Raw genomic sequence first — 7841 nt, 5'->3', positions numbered from 1 at the left:
GCCTGCTGTAACAACCAAACTGAAGTCCATAACTAAACAAATATACACATGACCAGGCAGGACTAGAAGGACTCATCAGCACGTGTCACTGGCTCACACGAGCTGGCCAAATGCTGTGCTTCAGACTCATTTCAGGCTCCTGCATCCAGTTCCTGCCATACCTTTCAATTCTATGCTTGGGTTGGAAATTAGAGTCACTTTCCTTTGTAGTCAAATCTGTTTCAAGGAGGAAAGTAGCAGAGCAAGAAACAAACTTGAACATCCTAAAGCACTATCTCCAGGATTATCCAATTTAAATTTAAAAAAAAAAAAAAACCACCAACCCTGAACACAAGCTATTTTGATTCAGGAAGATCATTAATAACCTTTGAACTCTTTAGTTATCCTTTGGGTTGGGACCCACAACCAGATTTCAATTTCCTTTCAATCATATCTCCTTATGAAAACAGATGTAATATAACACGTCTGTCCAAAAGAGAGTAAACTGGGAGCAAAAGGCACAGAGTCTTCCAGGAGTTACTACAGCTGAATCTGAGAATTCAGTTTTTACAAACACCAACATATCCTTGCACCCTTTTACTCTTCACTCCCTAAAGCATTTCCAAATAATTTTCATCCATAGATTTCACTGGTCTCTCTCCTCTTTACTTGCCTTCACACTGTACTAGAATTTTGCTATGTATTGATGCTGGCTTTCATACCAAACAATTTTAAGAACCTCAGACTTTGAAATAGTAGCAGGATGCCCAGAGCACAAAAATCAGTGCCCTCTCCTACAGCCCAGTAGTGCTAATTGCAAGTGTGAAAGAGTCCAAAAATATCATAAAGTCAACTCAGCACAGAAAACTGTAGCTGCTGTTATGAATCCAAAACTCACCAAATCTACCCATAAGAATGATTTCACCCAAGCACTCTGCCTCCCCCAGCAGCCAGGAACAGAAGTATGTGTGCAAGAAGAATGGCACCATAGTGATAATTCCTCAGGGACATTACCTCAGCTTCCAAAATCTGGTACCTACAGGCTTTCCTGAATCAGAGTGTGTGTATTCAATCTATTTCCATTAATTTGCCCAACCATTTTGGCTCAGTTCTTACTTGCTTTGCTTCAATCCACCACTACTATAGGATTGCTTTCCTATTGCTGTTACAGAAGACAGAGGGGCAAAGCTGCATTTCCATGGCTTCACCCACACTGAGCAGAAAAATAAAACAAAGCAGCACAGGGAAGCACAGTGGAGACACAGCCAACCTGCATGGATGTGAACCAAACCAGTATAGTTATATTGGCTATCCTGTTTCATGTTCTTTGAACTTTTAGGACTTACTTTGGCATCTTGCTGCTTTGCTTTCATGTGGGTAAGAAACCTGGCAGGAGAAGAGAGAGACGACGACTCTCATTTTGCTGTGAGACTTGGTTGGGGTTTGTGGTTCCAGGTGAAACCTGAACAAAAGGAAGAGAACCCCAAATCATGCACTCCATGCACTTCAGGCATCACTGCTAACTTTTATCCTAAGCAGTCTCAAAACAAGACTACTCAGACCTGGCAGAAGAGAATGATAACTCCTCTGCTATGGTCTGTGCTTGGAAGAAGGGGGTGGAGAAGGGGAGCAACGCTCACTCCCACAGCTCTGACCCTGGAACCCTGTGTTGCTGCAAACTGCTCTTGTCACCTAATTTAATATCATTGCAGTTCAGACGAGCACATGTTGGTAAACAAAGCAGCAATGGAAGGGCAGCATCCTGTTTACATTTCACTGCAGGATGATTCATTTATGGTTCTTCAGCAGGGCAGAGGCTGTAATCATGCAAAAGGTCAGCAGTTTCTGCTAGGGCTTTTGCATTTAGTCAGATAGTGTTTAGGTTTAAAAAAAATCCAGTGTTGATATAATCCTGCTGAACAGTCTTCATCTTTCCTGGAAATCAAGAGTTTGACGCAGATGGAACTTCTTTAATTTAAGGTATGGAAAACACTCCCCGTGTTTCAGAAGAAAGTTGATTGTCTTTGAGTACAACAAATGCAATCCTCCTGCAAACCATACCTTCTGGTGAATGCTGGCAATACACCGTCTCTCACAGATCCCCAAAACCAGCGTTGCCAGACTTGCAAGGTGAAGGAACAAGAAATCTCCCTGAGCATTAATGGCCTCTGTTAAATGAGGCTGGGGGAAGTTCTGTCATTGTTTGGATAAATAGTCACAGATGAGCAAATAATCTAAAGCACTTGCCCTTCTATTACACAGCAGATGGCCTGCAGGATCAGCCATTTCACTTCAGCATTAAGATATCAAATACGACATCCGGCACAGTAGGAGCTAATCAGTTTCTGATGAGCTATGATTTCTTCACGCTTAGCATTTGCCTGAAATCTCATCTTCCACCCCAGTCACTGAGCTCTACCTTTCGCATGCATTATGTACGTTTTCTCATGGTGTGGCTTTGCTGCGAACGTAACACCACACATGCGGGCAGTGCTTGTCTCCAGTCTCTACAGGAACACACTTTATGAAATCTGTGCATGAGCTCCCAAAGGAGCTATTGATATAGAAGTTGACACCAACTCTTAAAAATAGCAAACCCTCCCAAGGTGTATCCTCTTCAAACCCTAAACTTAACTCACCTATACCAGAACACACACGAGGAACAACCTTTCCCAGCTGTTGGAAGAGTCTGACCTTACGGTGCTACATGATTTATATTACAATCAAGTAAACATGGCCTCTGAGAAGGTTAGAGCTACTTACTGCTTTCCAAATACTCCCTCACATATGCGCTTTCAAGCCAAAGATGTCCTTAAATCAGTAACTACTTCAACAAGCCCTCGAGGAACTAGGATGTAATTATTACAGCACCAGTTCCTGATTAAGGACTTGTTTGGAAAAGGGCTCATTAATTTGCATGCATGTCTGATTGACTGTGATGGAAGGGAGCCGGCAGAGAGTTACGCAGGGCACTGGTTCCCCTACACAGTGCTCAGAGCATCAAATACATGTCTATTAGAAGAATTGCCACCTGATTGTTTTCCATGTCTTCTATACCTTAACCCATAAAGATTCAGATCTCTCCTTTTCTTGCTGGCCTAATTAATACTAACAGTTCTGGCTAGTCTATCCAGACTGTAAAGACGTTCCCAAAAAATAAGTGACTCGGGAAAGTCTGACCTGTTTGCAAAGAGTGCTCGACAGGAGAGAGGGAGGCCAGCGTGGCTGGGGAAACAACTTGCTGCCTGTTTTCCATTCCGTTCCACTCCTATATAAAAGAGAGCCATAGTATAGCAATATGAAAAGTAACACTGTACAACTGTTAAGATTATATTAAGGATTGCTCAGAAAAATATGAAAATTATTCAATTTTATGAGTACATTTTAATCAGCAGAAAGATTTAATCACAATTTTACCTGCACTGTGAAAAGGGAGGTTTATAAGCTTTAGAAGCTAGGAGTATGCAACTGACTTATCACGGGACAGCTGGCCAGAGTTATGCTGGAAACCAGAAAGAAAGTAGCTAAAACTAGCGTATTACTTAAACAAGACAAAGGCTCATTGGAACAGGAACAACGGGAATAATAAATACACAGGAGTACACAGGCCAGTTTCCCAGCATCAGCTAATGGTACCACAGACCCACAGCAAGGATGCAACCCTGCCTGCAGAGAGGTCCAGGTGCCAGCAAAAAAGTCTCCATCTCCAGTTCCACCACCAGCTCCAGTGCACGTGTGAGGGGTCACTTTGGCTGCAGTTTCCCTTGCTTGCGTATAGCTGGTGAGAAGTACCTACACCCCCACTTTGAAGACGATATGTACCCTGGAGCTGACTCTGTTTTGATGGAGCATTCTATGAAAAATAGAAAAAGTTGTGCGGGGATGTCAGGAAGGCTCGTTTTCTTCATGCCCTGGCACAGCATAAATGCAGAGCTAACATGTCTGTCCTCCCAGCTACTTTTGCACTTCTTCCATTTGTATAATATTCAATATTTCAGGTTAGACATTGGTGCTGCTTTCCAGCGAGTGGCACATCTTGCACACAAAATCCTTCATGTTCTTAATTCCAGGGAGTTACGTCCTGAATAAATGGTTGCAAGCTGTTTGGGGGCAATAGCGCTCCCCTCTTTGAAGAGTGTTCAACATTACCAGGTCTTTAAGCACTAACACACAAGCTTTTCACCTGCTGCTGATTCCAACCATTCATAAGCTGCTTTTTCCCAAACTCCAGAAGGTTTCTGTTTTGTTTTGCTTTCCTAAATATCCACTTGCTTGTTTGTCTTGGCAAAAACATTCCTGTGTTTGCAGTTAAGCTTTCAAGAACCCGAAGGAATGCAAGAGACATCCACCTTTTTCTCCATAATCTCAAACTGATCACCTCGGCAGCTGGTACCACTCTTCTGGACATGTGTTACACAGTTCTTTCCAAGGACCATTTCTCCCCCTCTTCCCCTCCCTGAGGATTAATTCCTGCACTCTCGACAACAGAGTGCTGTCTGATATCTAGACCCTAGAGAGCAGTTTCATCTGCAAAAGGACCACCTCTGAGGTGGACAAATGCCAGGTATTCAGGACTTTTAAATCTTTTCCTACAAACCCTGCATAAAAACAAAGAAAAGCCTGTTCCTCTGCATTCCTGTCCATTTAGCTTCCAGATTGCTTCCCTTGCTTTGTTCTGTGTGCTTTTACACTGGTGATAAACACAGAGGACTGATAGCAGCGAACATGGGCAGCTCCCTGCTGTCAGTGGTTATTTAGCACGTGGCAAGCACCAAAGGCTTGGCAGGGCAGCCACGTTCATACAACCCGGTATTAGGGATGAACCCTTTCCCAGCGCCGCTGCAGTTCTGGCAGAGCAGCAGCCAGAACCGACACACCGCGTCGTCCAGGGTGGCATTTCAGGCTTCTGCGTGCGATAATAATTGGGGCGCGCACGTGCTTTCACGCTGTCCCTGCTGCAGCAAGAGGGAACATCTCCAAGCGGTGGGATGGGCGGGCAGCTCCGAATGTCAGCTCCCCTCAGCAGGGACACGGCTCCGTAGAGCAGAGCACAGTGCACACCAGCGCAGCAGGGTGCTGCAGAGCCCGTGGCCACGCGCAGCCCCATTGCAGCCCCTCGGTCTGTCTGCACCTGCACCACGGTGGCACACAGCCCCGAGCAGCTGGCACCACCACGGAGGCAGGCCCAGGTGGCATGGTCCTGGAGATGAACCCCCAGCAGAAGGTGGGAGCTGCGGGCAGCCCAGGGTCAAGTTACCTCAGCAGGCAAGAGTAATCCTGATAAATTTCAACCCACAGCCCATCCGTGGAGGTATTCGAAAGCCCTCTGGACATGGTTCTGGGCAACATGCTCTGGGTGACTCTGCTTAAGCAGGGAGCTTGGCCAAGATGACCTCCAGAGGTCCCTTCCAGCCTCCACAATTCTGTGATTCTGTGAAATCTTAAGATCTGTCAGTTCCTGCTGAAAACAGTTGTGTAACTCTGGTTCAACTATATATAAAATTCATAAAAATTACAATGTGACCAACTCCAGCCAGTGCTCTTGTTGAGGACTATAGAACCAGAGCACAATAAGAGATTTTAAAACTCATAAAATGCAAATCAGCATACTTAGATGAACACTGCCAGCTGGTGTTAGGTCCAAGAAAATCTTGACTTTCTGTATAAATATGGTTTTAGTAAGAGCCCAGTAGCAACGGAAATATTTTCTTGAGGAGTAGAAAAGAAAAATGGTTTAATCAAGCAAGTCTCTGCATGGCTGCAAATCAAATATTATTCTGGTACATGGGAGCTTTGCAGTTTATATAACCTGCCTGTAGGAATACTAGAGAGATCTGGAAAGAAAAGTGAAAATTGGTCAAATCAATATGAACATGAAAATGCTCAAAATCAATAAGACGTGAAGTAAGTTACTTTCATTACTCAATAAACAGGGAAGAAAATGAAGCTTTAACACCTGCAGGTAATGAGTTACAGCAATACTGGTTTTAAAAAAAAAAATCAGCTTTGCCCCTACCCTTTTATTTTATTGATGTGACCAGCACTGATGGTTAGGAAAGAATATAATAAACAATGTCAAGACAAAGCTAAATACTACAAAAGTGTATTTGCATTCCATTTAGGAAAGATCTGATACACGAAAGCCAAGAGCTGCTGATTGCTGCTTTTGTTTCCCAAATGTAAACCCATGCACATTGTAGGGTCTATAAAACAAACAAACAAACACGATGAGTTCATTGGACTAAGTGTTCGCTTTAACCCCAGAGTATATTAATCTGTATGTACAAACACTGTGTGAGAAGAGCTCTCTGTTTCTCAATCGCACACTGCGGGTTTGAGACATATGGTAAATAACCTTTGGAAAGACCGCCTCTGATTTCCCTGCACAGTAAGCCAATTCACTGCTCAAATGTGAATATAAATCACATACTTCAGGAAAACAACAAAGAAGTATCTTTCCTGAAAAGTCCTGAGAAGTGGAACCGTTTGTGCTGCACTGGGTGGACGCGGTGGGCAGCGGTGACCCCAGGAGTGACTCCCAGCAACAGCCTCGTGCCCTGCAGCGCTCCTCACGCCTGGCGAGAGCGTGGCAGAGGGACTGGCCAGCCTCCACGCTCTGCAGAGACCCATTCGACATCTTCAGAAGCTACCGCGTGGTTTAGCATATCCTGAAAAACGGTAGCGGCCAGCACTAGAAGCATCCACTGAAGAGACCTTTTTAAAAAGATCTGTAGGCATTGCACTGGCACGGGTGCCATCTGCAGATTATTAAACAGGCAGCACAGGAAGGAGACAGCACAATTACTCCTAATCTGCTCTTCCAGGTCCTAACTCAGACTTACTCAGTCCATACCTACCACGCTTGAAAATAACCTGTGAGCACTCGAGCCTCAGCAGAGACCATATATTTTGCTTCACCAAGGCAAGGTTTTAATCAGTAACAAATAGACATTAACTTGTTAGGACGTCTGGGAGATAGCCCCAGCCTGGAGGGAGGATAAGGGCATATTCTGCTTACACAAGGCAGTACGTGCTGCAATTGGGTGGTCCTCTGAACCCCCTCACGTTTATTCAAACCAGGTGCCTTCAGCAAAAGCTGCGTCTCTGCCCACTGCAGTGACCTGTTTGTCTTTGGATACTTGGGCATTATTGCCTACAACAACAGTTTTAAGTTTCTTAGCAGTGTGTCCTTTAACAGGGAAGGCAGAAACAATGAAACATCCCACGGAAAATGAGGTGGTTCAAAAAGAAACTAAGAATTGAAACAGGATCTGTTCTTGGAGTCCTCACGCAGCTTAAAAATTATATGTATAAGCATATACATGCACACGCATATGCATTAGTCTTTAAGAGTTTTCTGTGGGGTAAGAATTAAAAATCAGCAAACCCACAATGTGTATTTTGGTTTTTTAATACATTTCCATCTCCAATAGAAAGCTACAAAACGTTTAACAAGAAAAAAACTCAAGTCTTGAGCAGAACAAAAGTACGTTTCCGACTTAAAACTCTCATCTCCAGAACATACTGCATCCTACATCACATCATACGGTGGCCTTTATGAGATGGTTGCTCAGTTCTATTTCACCTTGCTCTATTGTCCAGTTCCTCTAGAAAAGAGAGAGTGCTGAGTACACCCAGCATCTTCACTCGAACACCTACTGCCCTGGCAGCCTGATCCCTTACATTTTGGTCTGCTTTATGTATTCTGCTTTTACCTGTAGAGTGCAATAGGCTACAAAATGTTCCTTCCTAGAAAAAGGAATTATTTGGGCCTGTCCTACATGTAATTAAAATAATTTTGTGGAACTGGAGCTCTTAGACTTCCTTCTGCTGTGCAGCTCCAACTTGAGCACTGCCACACA

The sequence above is a fragment of the Grus americana genome, chromosome Z (assembly GCF_028858705.1).
Source record: "Grus americana isolate bGruAme1 chromosome Z, bGruAme1.mat, whole genome shotgun sequence".
NCBI lineage: Eukaryota > Metazoa > Chordata > Aves > Gruiformes > Gruidae > Grus > Grus americana.
Note: the sequence above shows the minus strand (reverse complement) of the source record.